The sequence below is a fragment of the Pseudonaja textilis genome, chromosome 1 (assembly GCF_049901715.1).
Source record: "Pseudonaja textilis isolate UNSWEBS1 chromosome 1, rPseTex1.2, whole genome shotgun sequence".
Lineage (NCBI taxonomy): Eukaryota > Metazoa > Chordata > Lepidosauria > Squamata > Elapidae > Pseudonaja > Pseudonaja textilis.
In genome coordinates this window covers 186,331,377-186,340,144 of record NC_141990.1, presented here as the reverse complement: position 1 = coordinate 186,340,144, position 8,768 = coordinate 186,331,377, and the positions used below count along the sequence as shown (strand labels likewise).

General features: G+C 40.7%; 1 long non-coding RNA gene across 1 annotated transcript; it reads right to left on the bottom strand.

The window, feature by feature from the left end:
- Positions 1–1,313: 1,313 nt before the first annotated feature.
- LOC148127964 (uncharacterized) lies at positions 1,314–4,698 on the bottom strand. The gene is made up of 3 exons (XR_015741249.1): positions 4,548–4,698; positions 3,544–3,599; positions 1,314–1,854 (listed from the first exon to the last, which is right to left on the bottom strand). It is a non-coding gene; the product is annotated as an uncharacterized LOC148127964 (long non-coding RNA).
- Between the last annotated feature and the right edge of the window lie 4,070 nt (positions 4,699–8,768).

Here is an 8,768-nt window from a genome sequence, read left to right as displayed (position 1 = left end):
TTCCATCCTCACATTCCTTCCCTGGGAGATGAGTAGGATGAAGGAGAGTGGCTGGCTCAAGGTCACTCAACAAAATGCATGGACTTGAACCTGGGTCTTCTCAGCTCTATAATCTGATATCTTAACCACAACAAGACACCAGCAAATTGAAAAATGGAGTGTAACCTGAGAATTAAATCCACTTTTCTTATGGATCAAAGGAAATGCGACCACGCCGATATCAGCATTCTGGTAATAGGATCCCACCAAGCCTGTCTTTCATCTTTAGAGTTTGCTTTAAAGTACAAGTGCAGTAAGAATGAGAGTGAGGGAATTTTACATGCCCTTTCCCATTTGCATTCTATGCATACAAACACGGTAATTCCACATTTGAAAAAAATGTCAAATATAGTTTACTCATTGATATGAAAATTTCATGAACTCTACTTTCCCCAGTACTACATATTCAACGAACTTAATTACTGAAGCTATTTACATTCATGAGAGTTTCTCTGCATCCCAAAAGGACAGAAATATTTCCCCCCAAATGAAAATGTTGATTCTTTTTAAGAAGCCAGTGTGTGTTTGACCTCCTAAAAACGGGCTTCTCTCAGATATTGTCCTCCCACATAGCCAGGCTCTTACCTTACCAAACAATGCTAGTTTGTTCACTCAGTGTGGTGAGTGGAGCTTACTTTTCTGCTGTGGAAGAAGTTCAATAAACCTGATTTTTTTTATATGGGAAGACCGTTCTGTACCAAGATGCCCTCTTTTCCCTGCTTTGGATGGGAGAAAGAATTAAAAATAAAAATGGTAAGTAGCTGCAAATGAATTACTTTCAGCATCATGCATGGTATTTAGTGCCATCTGGGTACCACCAAAGAGATTAACTCTTATTAGAAGCGAAAGCTCAAAGTTATTATCCATTTTGTGAGATTTATGGTATCTGTTTATTTTTCCTGTAGGGGCAACTAACAGTATTGCAGCTGCTTATTTATTTGGGCCAACAAACAGGCTACTAGAGATTTCTAAGATTATATGTACTTTATTTTTTTGGCCTTAGAGATTAGATTAATATCTGGGCCCATCTTCAATATTTAGGCGTGTATCTTTCCTATGTGAAATGCATCCTTTCCTCTTTAATGCAATTTTATGCAGATCTGATTTTTCAAACCTTGGTTTTGTAACACCCGAGGAAAACAGGGTGCAGTTAAAATGGGAAGAAATATCCTGGACGAAGGCAATATTAAGCCACTCCCTTAATCCCCCCCAAGGATCGTGAGAGTTGAACTTAACCCAGAGGAGACTTTAGCCTTCCAAGTCGTATTTGCTCACTTTAGCTTTATTTGACAACAGAGATGTGCCAAGATGTATCCAGAACATTCCGTGCATTAGTCGAGATGGTCACGCACATCTGATACAGAATAACTGCTTGCGCTGTGAGATACCATAAATTCAGTCTTGAATCACGCAGGGGATGCAAGGGTCGCCACCCCAATATTGACAAAATATGGAATATTTGTAGGGCCATTCTTTATGCCTGAAACATGAATTATTCAATATTCATCAAGAAATTTTCATAATCGTTTGCCAGTAAGAATCTCTGAAATAGATCTTCCAGGTGAAGGTTTGATAAGAGAGAAATCCCTCTTATGCGGTGTTTCAGACTGGCACACCTCTTTTTTTCAAGGATTCTCAGCAAAAGTCAAGTACAATAGACTGCACCTTCTGAAACATCCTAGACTGTCTCGGTGAGGAATTCTTAGCCCTTCTACAAGGGCATCTCCCTTCAGCACAGCTCTAGGAAAATGGAAAGGAAGGGGCTTCGACATCTTGAATCTTGAATCAAATGGGCAGCTGTAGAACAGTACAATCCTGCAGGTGGGGAAAGTTGAATAAGAAATTCCTTATTAAGCTACTGAAACCAAATCACTAGATGTTCAGGAGGAACACAAGGGAAACAAAGTAAGGCAACAAGCACAATCGAATAACTCCAAATAAAATAAACATTGTCATACAGGTCACATTAGCGGCTACCTCCTTGGATATATATTGGGATTCAGGATATATTCAGAATTTATTATAGAGGTTGGAGAACAACTATCGGGTTATCCAGTTCAAATGTGGCTAGACAAGTAATTCTAACTTTTATTTCCTTCATTCTTTCTCTCTCTCTCTCTCCCTCCCTCCCTCCCTTTCTTTTTTAAGGAAAAAGTTTCATTTTTACTGAATGTAGAAGATAATTGGAATATTGTGTATTTGGGAAGATTATTGTTTTGCCCAGTCAGGCAAAATGTTCTAGTTTTGATGTTCTGGGTCTAGATGGCACATCAGAAAATTAAAAAGGTGAACCTATTTCATAACAACCTTTGGTTGAATGCTAGAAGTCCTGACACGTTTTCACCAATTGTGCCATTGTATGAAAAGTATTATATCGGAGAGCCTGTTTTAGGAAACAGAAGATGAATTCTGTCTATTCAGTCTTCTCAGCATGGAAACAACCTATCATATGCTTTAGGATATACTGTTGTAGCATTCAAAAGCTTGGGGTTTATCACACACAGTTAATTTTTTTCTCTCTCTTGCTGTGACTGAAGGAAAACTTCATAATATTAATTTTTCCATCATTTCAAAAAATGACTAAAACAGACCCAGGACAATAGACTCGAAGCTTTTAGGAACATTGATCTGCAGATGAATAACAGCAGGCCAAGAATTACAGTCTACTGGAGTTTCCCCTTCCAGTTCAGCATTGCTGCTGTGAGAAGCTTGATCTAATATTTTGTTCACTTATGTAACTTAGGAATAAAAAAGGAAGATGGTATTTGAGATGGCAGTGATTTGAAAAGATTGATAATATTAAGAACATTATTTTCCCCTGCTATTCACTAGCTTTTATTTGCTGTTTCACTGTAACAAAGCTCAAGATCTTGCCTTTCTGAAAATCCATCTACAGAAATGGTCAAGCAATTACTTTATTTCACCATGGGCTTTATGCAGGAAAACATGCCTATGGTGGGCATAAGGATGAATTGAAAGGCTCATGCTTCTTTGCGCTCCTTCTTCTTGCTTCCATCTTACAATTTGAATTGTGAATCAGAGGACAAAGGAGATTAGCAGCTTTTATATCTGTTATATAAATATTTTGTGAGATGCAATATTTTTAATTTTTTAAAAATACCTTGTCATTTTATTGGTTCTAAACATATGATATCAACCACAATTTGGGTTAAATGGAAGAGGGGACTACCACTCAAGAGCCAATCAGAAGTCAGCAAGAGCAGATCTCTAGATAAGACAAATTCACAATGAAGCACTGGTGAATGCCCAGACAACCTGAGCTCTTTTTTGCATTTAAAGGTGCAAGGTGAGAGAATATTAGGTGACCAACCAATTCCTCTTTTCTGATAGTACAGTTCAGGAGATATTTGTTATATAAAGAGGGCCACTTCATTTTCGATTGCCTTCCATATTGCATGGGAGAACAGAAGTAGTCATGCCTGTTTAAATATCCTGCAAACTTTGGCACAAGGGAGCTATTTTAAACCATGGTATTTACTGTACCTGTTGAAACAAATCCATTGTGCTGTCATTGCAGAAAGGAAGATGGACATTTGTAACTGCAGTAAAAATAAAGTAGAATTCTTATAAAGCTTCCTAGAAAAGAAAGGTTAAAAAAAATACTTCCTTCTTTGTCAGAAGCGTCAAATATAAATGTGTGCAAAAAAAAAAACCAGGCTCAAAAAGCACCAAAGACCTCATAGGTCAACCCTGAACTACAAATATTCTCTAAGTTGTCAATCTGTTCCAACAATATTTTAAAAAGCAAAACTGAAATACAAACAAAAATGTTGTGGCTCCTTAAAAAGCTAGCAAATAACCCGGACACACGGAGCATAATGTGTGTCCATGGAGAGAGAAACCTAACATTCCCTAGGCCTTATTACTTGCTGTCTCTTATAAAAACAAAGGGGATCTTGCAACACAAAAGTGTTTTCCTTCTGTCTAGCTACTGAAGCTAAGCAAATCCTGCTTAGGACAAATATCTCTGGGTAGCTGTCAACACCTGCTCCCCCCCCCCACAACAGAAAGGGTCACAATCATTTCCTGGTCTATTTTTCTCAAAAAGCCATTTTGCTTTAATCTGCCTTTTCCAAATGCTAAGTTTAATGAGAACTTCAGGCACTTCTCCAGCAAAAATATGTTGTTGGCTCTCTTCTCCCCCCCCCACACACTTTTATTTCCCTTTTCCCTTTTCAGTGTTTTTTCCCCCTTCCCCTCCCTGTAAACCTCAGTATCTATGTATTCAATTCAAATGTGTTTCAAATAAGCAGCAAGCTTGGACACTATTGAAACACTGCTGGAGAACGGCTGAAATAATAGGTGTATTCGCCAAGGAAACCTGCTTTTCTTTTCAAGTTGACTGTATGCATTATTGCAGCTTCTCCTGATAATGGCTCATTTAATGGTAGGGCCAAGATGCAATCAATCTTTTCTGTCTCTCTCTCTCAGTCACTTTTTATCACCACCCTTACCGGGGAGTACACTGCTTGGCTGCAAGTACTTACCTAGCAAGATTGGAGCTGCTAAAGTTCACCTGGGGTGGAGTAGCTGCTACTTCTTAACCTCGGTGTCCATGGGGAGGGGGCAAGAAGGCTGGGAAATGGGAGCTTTCCCTAATGCAGTTGAGAGAGATCCTGGGTGAGTCTGAAGAGAGCAGCTTTGCCTTCCTCTGTAATTAGACCCTTGCTGAACTCTTTACAGTTGACTTAAGTTACTTGGAGGAGCCTCTCTGCTGGGGCTCCCTGATTGGCTCCCCACCCTCATTGATGAACCACAGCATCCATTTCCTCTGTACAATAAAGAAGGAGGGGTGGAGGGGGAGCAAGATTAGTAAAAGTTCACTTGATCACAATGAAAAGGCTGATCATTAAAGGGCAATGCAAGCCAGATGTAAAAGCAAGGTCTGGAGAGACACAAGCAGGCAATCTGTAGCTCTGGCCCTGTGGGGAACGCCCCCTTCTTTCCAGGCAAGTGGGAAGGTGGCTCATTGTTTTCTGTGGTGGAAGATTGGGAGAGACGACGAGGAGGAGGAGGAGGAGGAGGACAAGAGGAAGATGGCAAAGAGGAAGAGGCCTTACTGTTAGGAAAAGAGAAATAGCTGCCTCTTGCATTGGGTGCTAATGAATGGAGGGCATCAGTGAGTTGCTGGGGGACAGAGTGCTAACCCCTTCCTAGCCTGCCCGCCAACGTTTTAATAAAGTCAGCTCTCTCACCTAACCATAGAGCTCCATCAGCTCTTCGGTGGGCTTGTTCTCACTTCAGATTTAGCCCTCTTTTAAAATCCTACAGATTTCAAGCTACAAACTTGCTATCCAAACCATTCCACTAATAAGCTGATGCAGTGAGTGAGAAAGTTGCTCAAGAAACAGAAACATCCTGCTTTACCAAGGCAGCTGACCCATTCAGTTGCCCAGTCTGCTAAAAAAGCTTGTTTTTACACTGGATTTAGCTACTGTGCTAAATTTCTGATTATAACAAGTCACCCCTGATTATAACATAACACCTGATCATGAGGTCCAGGAGCTTCTTGTACGTTTAAAAGATTCTCTGCTGCTTCACCGGCCAACCTTTGTCCCTAGTCAACTACTGTTGAAGATTAGGCTTCTATCAACTCTGTTTGTCTTCTGGAAGGTTAAAACAGCTTTTCTGGAGGGTCTTCTTAATTGATTAAGATAGTGCCATAGGAATTTTTTATACCAGAGGTCCTTAAATTCTCTGGCTCATTGACACCTTGATGAAATTTCAGATTGTCCATTAATCCCCAAACATTTATTATATAAAAATAATTTAATACTATTGCAATAGTATATAATAGTACTATGAATAATGATGACCGTTTGGATAATCTCACTGACTTCTGGACATTTGATATTGACTACTTTGGAGAGTACCCTGAAGATTGAACAAAAATATAAACATTCGTTTTTTATTGTAGGTATAATTATATTGTACTGTGGATGTTTATTCTTTATAAATAGCTAAGAGTCTCCTGGCTGCACCATCTAAAAAGAAACAGACAGCACATCTGACAAGGCATCATAATCATCACATAAAGCACTCTCAGAAATTTGGGAGTTGCAGTCAAAGTACAACTGGAGGATGTAAGATTGGGAAAGGCTACCTTAAGAGAAAGCCATGAGGCAAGTAGAGGCAAACACATGTCTGCCATGATGCCCACTTTGTCCAATCAGTAGGCAACACATTAAACTCATCTGCAAACAAAGTTACCATATTCTCTCACATATCATCTGGCATTTTAGGTCAAAAGTACTCCAGAGCTATGGAGCAGAAAACTCAATAGGTACCTCTCCTGTTCCTTGACTGTTAAAGTGTACTAGAATAATTAACAACATTGCTGCCAATATTGTGATACTCAGAACAATCAGCAGCCCCACTCTTGGTCCTGCAGCCATAAGATCCAATATAACCACCAGTTATATTGGATCTTATGGCTGGATCCTCATCCATTAAAAAAGAAACCATAAACCAACCCAGCTTGGAGAGTTGAAGTACAGATAATCTTCGATTTACAACAGTTCAGTTAGTGACCGTTCAAAGTTACAACAGCACTGAAAAAAGTTACTTATGTCAATTTTTCACACTTATGACCGTTGCAGCATCCCCATGATCACATGATTTACATTTGGATGCTTGACAACTGATTTTTATGACAGTTGGAGTGTCCCAGGGTCACATGATGACCTTTTGCTACCTTCTGGCAAGCAAAGTCAAGGGGAAGCCAGAATCACTTAACAACCAGGTTACTAATTTAACTAATTTAACTGCTGTAGTGATTCACTTAGTAACTGTGGCAAGAAAAGTTGTAAAATGGGGGGCAAAGCTCACTTAACAAACTTCTCACTTAACAATATCAGTTTTGGGATCAGTTACGGTCATATCTCGGGGACTACCTGTAGTTAGATGTGAAATGGAAGGGATTTCTTGTTTTTCTTCTTCAAAGCAACTCAGGAAATTTGGCAGCCAATTGGCAGGACTCTTGAATTTTTCCCCACCTCCCTTCCTTTGAACAAGCCAATCTAGTCAATATACTCAAAAGTAAACTGTCACCTATTATGTGGTGTGACAGGGTCTTTAATGTTTTTTTCCTCTCGGTTGGAAGTTGAAGGCCACAGTACTGGACTTAAGAGCAGGGAAAACTGTTGAGCTTACTACCCTTGCTTACGAGTAGGCACTTAAGTGGATTGTACTGTAAGGTTCAGTCTACAGTTGGCCATGGTGCCCAGGAATTATAGGAGCCAAAGTCAACACATCTGGAGAAATTAGGTTGGATAAAGCTAGCTTAAATAGCCCTAGCATGTTGACTTGAGCCTTAGGTACTAGTGAGATGTCCTTTAATCAATGAAATAATGAAATTATCAATGCTAATTTGTAGAATTGACATAAAAATCATTCGATGATATTGCTTTTATAGTACAGATAGTCCTCAAGTTATGACATTCTTTCAGCAAGTTGCAATGGTTCTGAAAGAAGTGACTTATCATGGATCCTCAAAGTTTGGTAAGACTTTAAAAATAGTTTAGGGTAATGAAGAAAAAAGGTTTGGGAAGTTCTGCTCTAATAGCTTCAGTGACTTAGGGAATAGGTCGCCACGCGGAGCCCAGGCTATCTTTTCGTCTCAGTCTGATGCACTTTTAAAATTTGACAACCACTTCAAATAAATAAAGTTAGTACAAAAAAAGCCCTACTGAATAAAGGAAAAAGTTTGGAAAGTATTACTGTAACAGCTTCAGTAACTAAGGGTACACAGCAGACCACATTTTTGCCTCAGTCCAATGCATTTTGTTACTTGACAGCCACTTCAAATAAAGTTAGACTCACAATATCACTCTTAACAAATAAACAAAAATTCTATTGAATTCAGTAAAATTTTCTCCCAAATGAGTGATGGTAGCAGGGGTAAGAAAGCCAGGAGTTGTTGGCCATGGCAGTGTTGAAAGTGGTGTTGATCAACCTATGAAGGCCCGGGAGGTTTCCATTTCTGGAGGGTAGGGTAGCGATCCAATAGCCACCAGGTACACACACACACACACACACACACGTTCAGGGGCCATGCTAATCTTCTCTGTATCGGCTTCTTTGGAAAACCAGGTGCCCGAGCCCTTCCTCGCCCCGCCTGACGCTCCTTTTTAAGGCAGAAAACAACAACCAAGACAAAAGGCACAGGCGGGATCGGGCATAGGATCGAATTAAAGCTCTTCTGTGCACACACGCCGCCCTCCCGCCAGCCCGTGCCGGATCCTTCTCGGCAAGTTTTCCGAGCAGCTTTCTCCCCCAGCCGAAAGCTTGATAGATGGGTCCCTCCCGCGCTAGGTTGCTTTGCTGAAACATTACAAAGAGCGCGAGGTAAAGGTTGGCGGTGAGGGGCTTGGGGTGAGGCTCTCGGCGGTATAAATCATTCACGTTGTTTAAGGTACATTGATCCGTCTAATGGCTCGTAATAGACGCCTAATTACCGCGAGGAGGAAACTGCTGCAGGGAAGAAGGGCTGCGGAGCCGGAGGGAAGACTTCACCTGAAGCGTCCAAATGACACCGCTACAAAAGGGAAAGGAAAGGTCGCCACGAGGAGCCCAGGCGATATAACCGGGCCACACGCAGGCCTGAGTGATGCCAAGGGAAGACATAACGCAACAGCCGAAGCCAAGCCCGCCGAAGCTCCCCGGATCTTTAGAAGCAAGGCTTGACTTTCCCCGTTGAAATTCTGCCT